This window comes from Herpailurus yagouaroundi, unplaced genomic scaffold (assembly GCF_014898765.1).
Source record: "Herpailurus yagouaroundi ecotype Mexico unplaced genomic scaffold, PumYag 29, whole genome shotgun sequence".
Lineage (NCBI taxonomy): Eukaryota > Metazoa > Chordata > Mammalia > Carnivora > Felidae > Herpailurus > Herpailurus yagouaroundi.
In genome coordinates this window covers 95817159-95833965 of record NW_024412377.1, presented here as the reverse complement: position 1 = coordinate 95833965, position 16807 = coordinate 95817159, and the positions used below count along the sequence as shown (strand labels likewise).

The 16807-nt window shown below is 38.4% G+C and overlaps 1 protein-coding gene across 1 annotated transcript in view; it reads left to right on the top strand.

The window, feature by feature from the left end:
- Positions 1-5049: 5049 nt before the first annotated feature.
- Positions 5050-16807, top strand: part of ZFYVE16 (zinc finger FYVE-type containing 16) — a 59077-nt gene continuing 47319 nt past the window's right edge. The window contains exon 1 of the mRNA XM_040449632.1: positions 5050-5190. The gene's annotated coding sequence lies outside the window, so the exon portion shown is untranslated. The remainder of the gene's footprint in view (positions 5191-16807) is intronic.

The window sequence follows — 16807 nt, the reverse complement described above, 5'->3', positions numbered from 1 at the left end:
TAGAAAAAAGTAGAAATCTAACATTAGAATTTAAAAAAATCCTAATCTGATTAAATTTAATTATGATTCCTTTGACCATTTTAATATTTTTTTTGTATTATGATTAAGGCAATAAGTATGACGTGTTCATTATAGCGTTAAATATTGGGATGAACAATGGTGAAATGCTTAAGTTTGTTTACACAAAAAACCTAGAGAACTGGTGTAGTATCATACATACACATATACATACATATACATATATTTAACTTACATATATTAACCCCCCTCCCCCCACCATTAGTCTCCTTTAGAGGATACAAGGGAGGCAACTCATTTTTCTGAAAACAGTAAAGTAAAAGGTCAAATATTTAACTTTCCTTTCTATATGAACTATATTCTGCGAAAACTAAATAGCTGTTGAGGGAATTTTTATCTATTGGAATTTAGTTCCAATAATGAATAAAAAAGAAAAAATAGGATGTCACCATTTTGCAAACCCAAATGAAAGAGTGAATCCAAGTGGTGACTATCAATGGTTGCTAACATCATGGAAAGAGGCCAATAAGATATTATGTATCTGTTGAAAGTATATAAAACCACTTATGGGACAGCATTGCATTGCGAAAAAATTAAACCTGTACCAAACCAAACTTCCAGATGTAGCTATGAGCTTACAAGAAACACACAGGCAAGAGGAATATGTTAAAAGACACTGTGGGGAAAGACAAAGTCCAAATCCTGATAATTCCACAGGCCAAAAACATGGTTTTTTTCAAAAAATAAGGTGCAAGGAACAAAAAAGAGAGAACATTATTAGAAATCAATGTCAAAATGTTGACTTTAATTGGATTTTGATTCATACTATTTAAAAATTATAAAATTTATGAAATAATTAGAAATATGAACACCAGTGCCTAAATATTTGGCATTATTAGAGAATTATTGTTAAATCCTCAGGTGTGAAAATAATATTATTATGTTTTTGCAAAGAGCAATTTTATTGTGGAAATACATATTGAAATATTTATGGATGAAATGATATGACATATTATATATGCTTCAAAATAATATGCATGGGTAAAGGTATACATGAAACAAGTTTATCCACATTGAAGTTAGATGGTGGTATTGGATATGAGGGAATTCATTGCATTATTATTTCTACTTTGTAAAGTACTCATCTTTTAAATACACAGGCAGACAAATTTAGAGATGAAAAGATATGATAAATGAGTTTGCCTCCAAATTATCCAGCTGTGGGGGGAAGGGTAGGGTGGGTGAATGTACATCTTACGACCATGAGTTGTTGATACTGAAGCTGAGAGGGTTATTGTACTATTCTACTTTTACATGTGATTGACATTTTCCATAATAAAAAAAATTAAAAGCAAAAAAAAAATTCAGTTACTCTGAGAAGCAATAGAGGTAAGTATTCATTTACAATGAAATGTATTTACCTGGCATATCATAATAATTATGAGTACTGAGTAATTCAGGTGTGAAGGAAAAACACTTTAGGAAGCAATGCTGCTATAGATAGGCTCACTGAGGCACGCAGTATATCATTCAGAATAGCCACCTCCAAATGTGAGGCTTAAGCAAAGTTTATTTACCATGTCAGGCTAAGCTATGCTGCAGTAACAAATCACCCCCAAAATCTCAGTGGTGTATAACTACAAAGTCTATTTCTTATTCTAGAAGTGTTCTGTTCACTGGAATCTCTCAAGCGCTCAGACTGATAGAGTAGCCACAGTATCAAGTCTTGCCTGTTGTTGTGCCTGAGGGACAGCAGGCTCTGGAATATCTTACATTGGTGAGTAAAAAAAATCCAGTGTGCAAAGACACGTGTTACTTCTCATAGTTCACTTGTCTGAACCAGTCACACGGCCCTATTCAACCACAAGGGGGCCCGGAAGTACATTGCCATCGTATGGCCAGAAGAGAGAATTGGAATTATTTGGCAAAGAATTCTGACTTCCTTGCCTCCAGACAGAAGTGCTTATCCATCCTTTTGGGTTATTTCACTGTCAATGACCATAGTCATGGAATATATTGTATGCAGTATGCAATGTATTGATTGCATAAGGACTGTAAAGTAACTGGTTGACTCAATTATGAATTTAGCAATACTTCTTAAAAGTGTTCTATTTTCCTTTTGGATTATTAAAGCAATACATTCTTATTGTAAAACACTTAGAAAACATAAAAAACTAGAAAGAGGGAAATCACCCATAATTTCACCTTCCAAAGATAATCACAGTTAATATTTTAGTGGATTTCCTTCCAAACTTTTTCTGTGCATTTTAAAAATTAGTTCTCATGGTCACCAAAACTATAGCCATTTCTTCATTAGTGGCATTGCTTCAGGTAGCTGATCTAAGTGGCCCTAAAGTAGATAATTTAAAACAAAAGTAGCTCTTTTCCTTGTAACATGGGTGTTCTAACATGGTTAGATAGCATTAAATACTAATGATTAACAGTTCCATGTCACTTTCTGTGTTTGGGAGCAATGAAATCCTAGTTCTAAAATTGCTTGTTAGTATAACACCAGCCATGAAACAAATGGATAATTGTAATTGTTATCTTCATTTGCTTCTGGTATTTTCTCCACCCAGACTACTAATGAAAAGGGAACAGCTTTGCAAGTTCATGTTACTGTGGAATTTAAGCCTCTTAAGATAATCAAGATTCTGACAACCTTCAAAATAATGAAAATTGTTTATGGTCCAAGTAAGAACTAGTTCAAGTCTAAAGAATAAGTTGGCCACATATGTTACAATTGGGACGATTTCCTCAAGTCATAACTATTTAGTAATAAATTGGGATCTTTAGAGGTTAAATAATACATGGGAGTTTTTCAATAATTATTACTCAAACTTTGCAAAGTCTCTTTTTCATTAATATTTTATTTGACATTGCATTCAATGTGCAGATTTCTTCTTCATTTCTATCAGCAAAGGAAATCATAGGAAATTTGACAGGCTCCACAAACATCTTGTTATTTTATGATATTGCAGCAACCTCTCAACTATTAATGTTTGTAAGTAAAAGAATGACACAGTGGATTGTGAACTTCTTAGGGCAAATTTCATGAATTCCCCATCTTTGTAATCCTTACAACTGCAAACCAAGTATAATGAACCACACAAAGGAAATGCCCATAAACAAATAAATGTGATACAAAGTACAACTGCATTTGTATGAGAAAGGTATTCCGGTTTGGGGAGCTTTTTCACTTTCCTTATTGTTATTTCATATAAATTTTTGTATTCTGGAGTATCTCCTTAATTTCCAGAAAGGAGATTATTAATTTAGGTCATGCGAAAATTTCTTGTTATGATTTGACAAATAACTTTCCAAAATCTTTGTCCTAATTTAGATCCCCAACAGGATGAGTATTCATTTCACTGTACCCTCACCAATGGAGTTAATTCGCATTTTAAACAAATTGGCTAATTGGATCCACTGGAAATAATATCTCATTTGTCTTCATTTCATTATTAATGAGTTTGAGTATTAGTAAAACATGTACTAGGCACTTATGAATTTATTTTGTGAATTGACCATTCATGTATACAGTTTTCCTATTTATCTGTAAGGTCTTAGTGTTTCTATTTCTATTCTTTGTCCTCACACTATATAGATATAGATATAGATATAGATATAGATACAGATATATAGATATAGATATGCTATACTATATGAATATTTCCATATAAATATTTCTATCCCAAACACTTGTATCCACGAGTCTCTGCTATTAGATGGTGGTTCCATAGGGCAATGACCCTTTTATCTGTAAACAACATTTAACGCATAGTAGAGATATATGCATACAGTACTTTGTAGAACTACTTAGGATTGAGATAATGTAAGCAAAGCATTTAATGCAACGTTTGTCACATGGTTGATGCTCAATAAATTATCAAAATTATCAAGTATCAAAAAAAGTTTTACTGTTGGACTAAAACAACACAATTTCATTTCAGGTTTAGTAAAATCAGACAAAGAAAATAGAGATTTAGTACTTTTGAAAGAGCACAACCTATTGTTTGTTGCAAACTGCAGATTTAGAATTTGAACCGATTCTCAAATCTTTCACCATAAATCACATCTGATTGAAATACCCCTAACGTACTACATACAACTCTTGAAATTTTTGAAAGACCAGTATGAATTACCGGTAAAACTTTATGGCAACAGATGGGATTCTTCTCCCCATACCCATGATCGCCTTTTCCCTTAAATTTATAGGAAAGTTGTGGTAAAAATAGTAAAGCTCAACAAGCACAAACATACATCACATGAGGAGCATTTATTTCTCCAGTTGGTTAGCTTTTGTTCTTAGACGCGGGGAGGCAGCTGTTCTCGTGGTCACTGTTAGAAAAGCAGAACTAAAGCAATGAGAGGGAAGGCCAGCAGCCTTGGGAGCAGGCAGTCAGCTGGAGGGCTTGAAGCTGGGGGATAGGTGGGAGCTTTTCTGTTGCCGCCGAGAGAAAAACGGGGGTGGACCACACCAGCGTTAAGTAACAAGGCTTTCCGGGAGGACAGCGGAGCGGGGAGCAGGACTGGTTCGCTGCCTGGCAGGCGGGCGTGTCCAGTACAGGCCGTTGCGCCGCGCCGGCTCCGCTGAGGCTGTAGGGTGGGGGCGGGGGAAGCTGCGTATAGGTCAACCAAGGGCAAAGGAAGCCGGACACTGACGCAGGTGGCCTCCCGATTCCGGCTCCCAGGCGTCTAGGGGGAAACTCAGTCCCCGTTTAATGCCGGTCTTCAAGCTGCCTCATCACCGCACAACCTTCTCAGGCACTTCCGGTAAGAATCCCGGCACCCTCGGCTCAGACCCCGCAGAGCCTCGCGCAGGCGCCTCGGGACCTGGCGGAGGCCGCAGATTCGGAGGGAGGGAGTGTGTATGTATGTGTGTGTGTGTGTGTGTGTCTGTGTTTGTGTGTGCGCGCGCGTAGGTGCGCGGACTCGGAGTAAGGGAGTGTGTGTGTGCGCGTGCGTGTGTGTGTCGACGGAAAACCTCTTCTGCGCCTGCGCTGTCTGCTCCTCCCCGCCCACCCCCCCTCCCCCCCCAAACAGGTCCGGGGGAAAACAAACCCTGAGCCGACGTAGCTCACCCCCGGGACTCCCGGCCGGGGTCGCTCTTCACTCCTCTGCGCCTCGTCGCATCGAGTCCTCAGAGAGCTTCTCAGGGTTGTGGGGGAGGTAAGAGCCCCCCAGTAACTGGCCTCTTGGCCCTCACCTCACCCCTGCTGCACTCGCGGAGGGGGCGGGGTGGCCGCTGGATCGGCCGACCTGAGTGCCGGGTCTGGCCCTCCTTTTCCTACAAGGGTCGAGTCTAGGCCCCCGGCTTGTTCTCTTTCCGAGCTCCTTGAGTTGGCCAGGGAATCACGACCCTCAAACCTCGTGTCCCTTCGGTAGAGCCTGGCCGGCTGGACTAGGCAGGGAGGGCAATCTCGGCGGCTTTTTGCTGGGTCCCACCCACCCGGGCCGTCCGGAGTGCTCGGGGCTGCGGTGGGAGCGGCCCGGGGGGCCGCGGCGGGGGCTGGGAGAAGTGCCCCCGGGGCTGCCTGGCCCACCATGGGAGGGGCTGTGCCTGCTAGAGGGGACTGTGGTTCCCGCGGAGAGGTAGCCTGTGCGCTAGGAGGACTCCAGCAGAAGAATCTGTCATCGCCGCCTGTGCTCTTTCGCAAACCCCATTCTCGCACCGATGCATTTTCTCATCATTTTAGATCTGAAGGATGCGGTAGTGTTCCTTTCCTCTACCTTTTCTTTGGTACCTCTGAAAAATCCTAAAAGACGGCCTAACTTTTAAACTATTAATTTACTTGTTCTACCGTGATTACAAATTATTCCAGACTGAGTGTTCTTACTAGCTTGACTCGTGTGGAAACCATCCCATATATTTGATAAATTCATCTTTTTCATTTAACAAAATAAGGCAATTTGTTGGTTGAATTAGGTTCCTTAATTTATTAGAACTTGTTCCTTCTGAATTGGCAAGAGTGCAATGGTTTGATCCAGTAAAATTGTAAATTTTCACCCACTTTCTCCCCTTTTTTTCTCCCATGGATGTTAAACTGCACACTTAGTGTCACAAAAAATCTTAACGATAATAAAGATAAGAAAAAATAAGCCATAATTCAGCCATTTAAAGTGAATCAACCGCAGTTAATATTTTGACTTTTAATCTCCCAGGGTTTTTTCTCATGGCAGTTTCTTAATTAAGATGATGAGATGTTATATACAGTTGGATTGCCTGCTTTTTTTTGCTTAAAAATTTTAAAGTATTTCCTCCAGTTTTTATTTATTTTTTTTATTATTTTTAAAATTTTTTTTTCAACATTCATTTATTTTTGGGACAGAAAGAGACAGAGCATGAACGGGGGAGGGGCAGAGAGAGAGGGAGACACAGAATCGGAAACAGGCTCCAGGCTCTGAGCCATCAGCCCAGAGCCCGACGCGGGGCTTGAACTCACGGACCGCGAGATCGTGACCTGGCTGAAGTCGGACGCTTAACCGACTGCGCCACCCAGGCGCCCCATATTTCCTTCAGTTTTTAAAAAACTTCATGAGTATCTTTATGATGTTTGATTACACAAGTAATACATGACTGAACTATCTTTTGGAATATTGCAGTTAAAGCTCAGTTCCCATTTAATTATCACCCAAATTGTAATATTGTTAGGTAATATGATGGTATCACAGTTTTTTTAACCCAGTGGGTTTCAGGATCCCTTTACAAACTTAAAGGTGACTGAGGACTAAAAGATTTTTTGTTCTTTAATGCAGTATTTTGCTATTTTAGAAATTAAAATTCAGAAAATATTTAAAAATTGTGCATTAAAAACCCTTTATATATTGAATTAAAGAGTATTTTTGAAAAATACATTTTTCTTAAAAAATGTAGTGGGAAGGGTGGCATTGTATTATATTTTTGTAGATCACTAATGTCTGGCTTTATAGAAGACAGCTGGATTCTCAGATTTGCTTGTCTCTTCACTCTTACGTGCTATCTTGTACACTAAAGCATATTAAGAAAGTCCAGACTTGCATAGATAGGTGTTTGGAAAAGGAAGGACCTCACAGATCCCCTGAAAAGTTCTAGAGTTTTCCAGGGGTCCTTAGACCAGTTTGAAAAGGTGATTTGACTATTCTTATGTTGATGAGCTGTTAGGTTCTTTGAAATTTTGCGCTATTACAAACATTGCAGCCTTCAAATTTCTTTGTGATGTGTTCCTGCACACAAGTGCTAATGTTTTTCTAGAAGTAGAATTACTTTTGATGCCTGCATAATTTTCTAATGTTGGTGTTTAGATGGTTTCAATTAATGATTTGGTAGAATATCTTTGCATATTTTCAGTTGCTTTGGATTATTTTAAATTTTTAAAAAGAATTGTTACATCAATTCTTAGGAAATTTTATTTGTTAATTGTTAGGAAACTTTTTGAGGCTATTGATACATATTATCACATTGTTTTTCTGAGAGGGTATTCTGGTTTACTTCTTGTCATCGGTATTGGAGATGCTTGTTTTGTCACACCCTTACCAACACTTTTATCATTATTATTATTTTAATAAGTTTTTTAAGTTTATTTTTTTTAGAGAGAGAGAGGGTGTGAGCAAGCATGGTGGAAGGGCAGAGAGAGAGAGAGAGAGAAAGGGAGAGGAAGAATCCCAAGCAAGCTCTGCACCATTAGCACAGAGCCTGACACAGAGCTGAGACTCACGAACTGCAAGAGCATGACCTAAGCTGAAATCAAGAGTGGGATGCTTAACCAACTGAACCACCCAGGCACCCCCGATCCCTTATATTATTAAAAGAAATTATGAGGCTCTGGATCTTAGGGTCGTGAGTTGGAGCCTCACGTTGGGTGTAGAGATCACTAAGAAAAAATTGTGTTCTGATTTAGTAGGCAACAAACGATATATGTTATAATTCAGATTATTTTGATAGTACAGATTGTGCTTTGAATATTTTTTCATAATCTTACTAGGTCATATTATTTGCTCATTTATAATCCAGTGTCAATGTGTTGTTTTCTAAAGGGTTTTTTAAAAAGTTTATTTATTTATTTTGAGAGAGAGAGCTGGGGAGGAGCAGAAAGAGAGGGAGAGAGAATCCCAAGCAGGCTCTGCACTGTCAGTGTGAGCCTGACCAGGGACTTGAACCCATGAACCTTGATATCATGATCTGAGCCAAAATCAAGAGTTGATGCTCAATTGATAGAGCCACCACATGCCCCCTGAAAGATTTTTAGAAATATATTTATTTATTTTTTCAGAGAGCGCAAGTGGGGGAGGGGCAGAGAGCAAGGGACAGAGGATCTGAAGCAGGCTCTGCTCTGACAGGCTGATAGCACCAAGCCCGATGTGGGGCTCCCAGCTCACAAACTGTGTGTGAGATAATGACCTGAGCTGAAGTTGGACCCTCAACTGACTGAACCACCCAGGTGCCCCGCCCCCTACCAGATTTTTATTATCTTTTTCTTTTTTAATTTTTAAAAATGTTTATTTAGTTTTGAGAGAGAGAGCACGAACAGGGAAGGGGCAGAGAGAGGAAGACACAGAAACCGAAGCAGGCTCCAGGGCACAGAGCCAGATGCAGGGCTTGACCTCATGAACTGCAAGATCATGACCTGAGCTGAAGTTGGATACTTAACTAACTGAACTACCCAGGCACCCCTTAATTATCTATTTTATATTGTAAGGATATGCACTATAAGTTTCTAGGAAAGGAAGAAAATTATCTTTTTTGTTATTTACAAAAGTAGTACATTTTTGTAAACAAAAAGTAAAATACAGATATGTATTATGCATTATCTATAGAATTACATAATGTAGATGTGAAAGGCATGCATTATCACAGATACCTTTATTACCAGTTTGGTATTTGCCTTTCTATATTTTTTTCCCGTGCCTTTGCTAATACTTTTTTTTTTTTTTTTAACAACTTACTTGTAAAAATGCGTTTGTACTGTACATGACATTTTGCTATTTGATTTTTAGTCATTTAGTACTCTATACTGCATATTTTCCTATCAAAGTGCATATAACTCTGGGCAAAGTTTTATCCAGAGTGGCTTTAGAAACACTAATTGTGATCTGTAGTTATCTGATGTCAGGCTCCTGTCCTCTTCTATATTCTCTTCCTAGGTGATCTCATCCATTAACAGTTATGTGCTGCCAGTTCCCAAATCTTTTATCTATCTCAGACTTCTCTCCTGCATTCCAGATCCTTATATTCAACTGCCTATTGGACATCTCCCCCAGGATGTTCTCAAGGTACTTCAAACAACAGTCCAAACGTGAACTTATTTTTTCCCTTAGTCCTGCTCTTCTTTGTATTGCCTGTCATAGTCAGTGGTACCACTGTCTGCTCAGTCACCCATGATGGAAACCTGGCAGTAATCCTAGCTTTCTCCCTTGTTTCACTCTCCAGAATTTCCCATTCTTTAGTCACTTTTCTATTGATCCCTTTTCCATCTGCTCCGTATTATGTCAGTTCAGGCCCTCATCATGTCTCATTTAACCATTTAGGAGTCTCCTTACTATTGGTTTTGTTGGTTTTCTGATTAATTTTCCATGTTGTTGCCAATTTTTTTTAAATCTTGAAGAGATTTTTAATTTTTTTTTTTAACGTTTATTTATTTTTTTGGGACAGAGAGAGACAGAGCATGAACGGGGGAGGGACAGAGAGAGAGGGAGACACAGAATCAGAAACAGGCTCCAGGCTCTGAGCCATCAGCCCAGAGCCCGACGTGGAGCTCGAACTCATGGACCGCGAGATCGTGACCTGGCTGAAGTCGGACGCTTAACCGACTGCGCCACCCAGGAGCCCCTTGAAGAGATTTTTAAAAACCATTTTTGTAAAGGAAATATTGTAAATATTTTATTGTAAATCTGGGAGTATATAAATGGTCAGGTAAGTAAAGATATTACCTAAAACAGGGGTGCCTGGGTGGCTCAGTTGGTTAAGCGTCGGACTTCAGCTCAGGTCATGATCTCACGTCTGTGAGTTCGAGCCCCATGTCGGGTTCTATGCTGACAGCTCAGAGCCTGGAGCCTGCTTCTGATTCTGTGTTTGCCTCTCTCTCTGACCCTCCCCCATTCATGCTCTGTCTCTATCTGTCTCAAAAATAAATAAACATTAAAAAAAAATTTTTTTTAAAGTACTACCTAAAACAGGTTGCTATATGTACACACAAATAAACTTCTTTAGAATAGGGAGTATATCTTATATTCCATTTGTGTCTTTTACTGTACATCATAGATTTTTGGCACAGTAAGTACATCTTAGTTGATTGAAATGGGAATTATGTGCAGCTTCAAATGTCATGTTAAAAGGTTTCATTTACGTGGGGCGCCTGGGTGGCTCAGTCGGTTAAGCGGACGACTTCGGCTCAGGTCATGATCTCGCGGTCTGTGAGCTCCAGCCCTGCGTCGGGCTCTGTGCTGACAGCTCAGAGCCTGGAGCCTGTTTCGGATTCTGTGTCTTCCTCTCTCTGACCCTCCCCCGTTCATGCTCTGTCTCTCTCTGTCTCAAAAATAAGTAAACGTTAAAAAAAAAAAAAGGTTTCATGTACAGTATTTGCATTATATCTTTTATAAATTATTGGATTCTATTATTATTTAATTATCTTTCCTTTTTTGCACCTTTGTAGGCACCTTAAATGACATAATGCTTAGTAGTACACTGGTATACATAGAGATACTCTGTAAACATTTAATGAATTCCATAATTTTTTAGAAAAATGCTGGTTTTTTTCCTAATGAGAGACTATTTCTAGGCCTTCTAGTTCCTGTGCTTTAGTTTTTTAATATTTCTATATTCAGAATTCCTTCACTACTTAAAAAAATTTTTTTAATGTTTATTTACTTTTGAGAGAGAGAGAGAGAGAAAGAGAGAGAGACTGAGGTGTGAGTGGGGGAGGGGCAGAGAGAGGGAGACCCAGAATCTGAAGCAGACTTCAGGCCCTGAACTGTCAGCACAGAGCCCAGTAAGGGGTTTGAACTCATGGGCTGAGATCATGACCTGAGCTGAAGTCAGATGCTCAACTGACTGAGCCAACCAGGCACCGCCCCCCCCCCGCCAAATTTTTTTTTAATGTTTATTTTTGAGGGGGAGAGAGAGAGTGGGAGGCAGGGGCAGAAAGAGAGAGAGAGACAGAGAATCTGAAACAGACTCCAGGCTATGATCTCTCAGCACAGAGCCTGATGTGGGGCTCGAACTCAGAAACGGTGAGATGATGACCTGAGCTGAAGTCTGATGCTTAACCAACTGAGCCACCCAAGCGCTCCTTAAATTTTTTTTTTAATGTTTGTTTATTTTTGAGAGAGAGAGAGACAGAGCATGAGTGGGGAGGGGCAGAGAAAGGGAGACACAGAATCTGAAGCAGGCTCCAGGCTCCGAGCTGTCAGCACAGAGCCCGACATGGGGCTCGACCCCATGCACCATGAGATCATGACCTGAGCTGAAGTTAGACGCTTAACTGACTGAGCCACCAAGGCACCCGATCACCTGACCTTCTAAATAATTTTTAAAAATTTGGAAATACTGAGGTTTATTCTTTGTGTCATAAAGTTCTGTAGATACTGACAAATGCTTAATGTCTTATATTCACCACTATAGTATCATATAAAATAGTTTCACCACCCTAAAAAATCCACAGTGCTTTACTTTCAAGTTCAACTGCCCCCCACCCAAACTACTAGCAATCACTGATGTGTTTATTCTCTTTGTAGTTTTACCTTTTCCAAAATGTCAATTAGAATCATACATTATGTAGACTTTTTAAGACTGTCTTCTTTCACATACAGTACATATTTAAGGTACGTCCCATGTCTTTTTGTGGCTTGTTAGCTTATTTCTTTGTATCATTGAATACTATTCCATTGCATGGATGTATCACAGTTTATTTATCTGTTCATTTACTGAAGGTCATTTTGGATGTTTCCAAATTTTGTCAGTTGTGAAAGAAGCTGTTATAAATTTCACATCTAAATTCTTGTGTGGACATAAATCTTTAAGTCAATTGGGTAAAATACCTAATAGTATGATTGCTGGATCATATGGTAAGACTATGTTTAGTTTTATAAGAGGCAAACTATTTTTCAGAGTGGCTGTACCATTTTGTATTCCCATCAGGAATAAATGAGAGTTCCTGCTGAATAGCATCCTTGCAGCATTTGGTATTGTCGGTTTTTTGGATTTTAGCCATTGTAATTGATGTAAAATGGTATCTCATTGTTTTAATCTGTAGTCCCTAAAAACAAATGACATTGAGCATTTTATCATATATTTATTTGCTAACTGTGTGTCTTCTTTGGTGAGGTGTCTCTTTGTGGAACTTTTGCCCATTTAATTGGATTGTTGGTTTCCTAATTATTTAATTTTAGGAGTTTTTTGGAGATTTAGATGCAAGTCCTTTATCAGATATGTGTTTTGCAAATGTTATCTCCCAGGATATGGCTTGTCCTCTTATTCTCTTAAGTGTCTTTTTCAGAGCATATGTTTTTTTAATTTTAAAGTCTAACTTCATCAATTTTTTTAATGGATCATTCTGTTATGATCATAATCAAACTCATAACCAAACCCAAGGTTATGTAGATTTTTCTGTAATGTTTTCTTCAAGAAATATTATAATATATTTTACATTTAGTTCTTTATCCTTTTTAAGTACGTTCCTGTGTAAGGTGTAAGGTCCATATCTAGGTTCGTATTTTTGGCATGGGATGTCCCATTTTTGGGATGTCCAGTTTTCTCAGCACCGCTTGTTGAAAAGACTAGCCTTTCTCCTTTGAATTGCCTTTGCGCCTTTGTCAAAGATAATTTGACTGTATTTATTTGTGTGGGTCTATTTCTAGGATCTCTATTCTTTTTATTTTTTATTTTTTTATTATTGTTTTTAATGTTTATTTATTTTTGAGACAGATGGAAACAAAGCGTGAGCAGGGGAGGGGCAGAGAGAGAGGGAGACACAGAATCTGAAACAGGCTCCAGGCTCTGGGCTGTCAGCACAGAACCCGATGTGGGGCTCAAGCCCATGAACCATGAGATCATGACCTGAGCTGAAGTCAGATGCTCAACCGACTGAGCCACCCAGGAGCCCCGCAGGCTCTCTATTCTTTTGCACTGGTTTATGTGTCTTTTTTTTTTTTTTTGCCAGTACTACATTGCTTTAATTATTATAGCTTTATGAGTCTTAAAATTAGAGTGAGTTGTCCAAATTTGTTCTTCTTTTTCAGCGTTATGTTGGCTATTCTAGGTCCTCTTCCTTTCTGTATACACTTTAGAATTCTGAGTTTCCTGAGTCCTGCAAAAAAGCTTGCTGGGATCTTGATTGGGATTGCATTGAATCCAGAGATCAAGTTGAGAGGAACTGACATTTTAACAATATGGAGTGTACCTATCCTTGAACGTGGAATGTATCTTCATTTAATTAGGTCTTCTTTGATTTTTTTCATTCGTATTTTGTAGTTTTCCACATATGGGTCCAGTATGTATTTTGTTAAATTTATACCTAAGTATTTACTCTTTTGATGTGCTATCGTAAATGGTATTTTTTAAAATTCCAAATTCCAGTTGTTCCTTGCTCATGTATAGGAATGCATTTGATTTTTGTATATTAACCCTGTATCCAACATCCTTGCTATATTCACTACTCTATTTTGGGGGGGCCAGTTTTTGGGGATTTTCTACATTGAAAATCATGTCATTACAAATAAAGACAGTTGTAGTTCTTCCTTTCCAAATGGTGTATCTTTTATTTCCTTTCTTACTGCAGTTTCAGTACTGTGTTGAATAGGACTTGTGAAAGAAGATATCCTTTCCTTGATCCCAATCTTTGATTGAAAAGCATCCAATTTCTCATCATAATGTATATAATATTAGCTGTAGGCATTTTGTAGCTATTCTTCATCAAATTGAAGAAGTTTCTCTCTGCTCATAACTTGCTGAGGGTTTTTATCATAAGTAAGTGTTGAGTTTTGTCAAATGCTTTTTTTTTTTGCATCCATTGATATGATTATATGATAATTCTTTAATCTGTTAATGTGATATTTTCAGAGGTTGAACCAGCCTTGCATACCTGGATAAATTTCACTTGGTTGTTGTGTTAATTTTTTTTATACATTGTTGGATTCTACTTGCTAATATTGTGTTGAGGATTTTTATGTCTGTGTTCATGAGCAATATTGGTGTATAGTTTTCTTCTTGTAATGTCTGTATTTGGTTTTGGTATTAGATTAATACTGGTCTAATACAGATGAATTAGGAAGGATTCCCTCTGCTTCCTTTTTTCTGAAAGAGATTGTGGAGAATTGGTATTATTTCTTCCTTAAATATTTGGTAAAATTCACCAATGAAGCCATCTGGATCTGGTGATTTGTGGAAGGTTACTAGTTATTGATTCAGTTTCATTAATAGATACAGGGCTGTTTGGGTTATCTGTTTCTCTTCGTGTGAGGTTTGGTAGCTTGTGTCTTCCAAGGAAATGGTTTATTTCATCTAAATTATCAAGTTTGGAGGCATAGAGTTGTTCATATTTCCTCATTTTCCTTTAAGTTCATATTATCAGTAATTTTGTTCCCTCTTTCATTTCTGATATGGTAATTTGTGTTTCTCTCTCTTTTTTTTTCTTTTTTCTTTTTTTAATTTGAGACACAGAGAGCATGTGTGAGCAGGGGAGAGGGGCAGAGGGAGAGAGAGAGAATTTTAAGCTGGCTCCATGCTCAGCATGAAGCCTGATGTAGGGCTCGATCCCATGACCCTGGGACCATGACCTGAGCCAAATCAAGAGTCGGATGCTCAAGTTACTGAGGCACCCAGGTGCTTTGCTCTTTTCTTGATTAGCCTAATTTATCAGTTTTACTGATTTTTTTTTTCAAAGAAAGGAGTTGTTGGTTTCAGTGATTTTTTTTTTCCTATTTCTCTGTTGCTTTCCTGCTTTTAATCTCATTGTTTTCTGTTCTAATCTTTGTTATCTTTGTTTCTACTTGTTTTGCTCTTCTTACTCTCCTTTTTCTAGTTTCCCAAGGTGGAAGCTTAGATGATTGATTTTTAGATCTTTTTTTAAACATATGCGCTTAAGTTATAAATGCCTCTCTATGCACTGCTTTAATTGCATCCAACAAGCTTCACTTGAATTTTTAAGATTTTTGCCATCAATTTTCATGATTGCTCCCTGCCCCCCCCAACATATGTTCCTTATTTATGGCTTCCTGTTCCTGTGTCATATATGCATTGCTGTTTTTTCTGAGAATATTAGTTTCTTTGAAGTTTTCTTCTGTTTCCTGCATTTTTCTCTTATTCCAAGTTCCTTTTGTTTGTTTTGGTGTGTATGTTTTTGTGTACTATTGTATATGTATGATATAACCACAATTTAAAAATGGAAAATGGGTTGACTGGGTGGCGCAGTTGGTTAAGCATCCGACTTTGGCCCAGGTGATGATCTCGTGGCTCATGCATTTGAGCCCCGTGTCAGGCTCTCTGCTGACAACTCGGAGCCTGGAGTGTGTTTTGGATTCTGTCTGCTCATCCCTTGCTCCCTCCCTCTCTCTCTCTTTCTCTGAAAAATAAAATAAAATATTAAAAAAATTTAAAAATGGAAATAAAAGAAGTAATGTGCTGTGTTAAATTAGGATGACATGCCATTATTATTGAAAATTGTTCTGAAGTTTACCTGTTTCCAGAATAATTATTGTTCTTTTTAAAAAAATTTTTTTTAATGTTTTTATTTATTTTTGAGATAGAGAGAGACACAGCATGAGCAGGGGAGGGGCAGAGAGAGAGGGAGACACAGAATCCGAAGCAGGCTCCAGGCTCTGAGCTGTCAGCACAGAGCCTGACGCAGGGCTCAAACCCATGGACTATGAGATCCTGACCTGAGCTGAAGTCGGATGCTTAACCGACTGAGCCACCCAGGCACCCCTAATTATTGTTCTTTTTTTTTTTTAACGTTTATTTATTTTTGAGACAGAGAGAGACAGAGCATGAACAGGGGAGGGGCAGAGAGAGAGGGAGACACAGAATCTGAAACAGGCTCCAGGCTCTGAGCTGTCAGCACAGAGCCCGACGCGGGGCTCGAACTCACGGACTGTGAGATCATGACCTGAGCCAAAGTTGGACGCTTAACCGACCAAGCCACCCAGGCGCCCCTAATTATTGTTCTTTTAAGGTGACCTTTTCTGAAGGGTCCTCTACCTTTGGAGTATAAAAGTTTAACTATAGAGTGGCCACCTGTGCATTTCTCTTTATTGAAATTGCTTGGTATAGGGGTTACCTGTATCTGTTGAATTGTATTTTTCATCAATTCTAGAAAAATTCCTACCATTATCTTTTTAACCATCCTTGTTTCATGCTGTCTATCTTCCTTAGAGGTCTCCATTCTTACGATAGATGACTTCTGCCATCCATGTCTCTTACCCTGTCATATGTCCCTCTTGTCTTTCCGGGCTGCCTTTTAGGTGGTTTTTTCAGGTAGGTTTTCTAGTTCATTCATTTTTCTCTTAAGCTGTGTCTAAGCTTTTTAACTCATTTTTAAAGTGTCCTTATTTTTTTCTGGACCTCAAGTGTTCATTTCATGGCACTATCATAAATGGTTCTTGTAAAAAACTGTCTCATTTTTGTCTTTTATCCCTCATTTCCCACTCTTATTCTTCACCCAAGGGAACTGTTCAGATGTGCTTAATAATGTATATCTTTTTGTTATGTATTATTGCAAAATTTATATTGTTGATTATGTTTTACAAAAGTAGCAGTATGGAACAGATTGGAAATTTTTTTTAGAAAAGGTCATTTACCAAAGACAGTGTGAGGAAC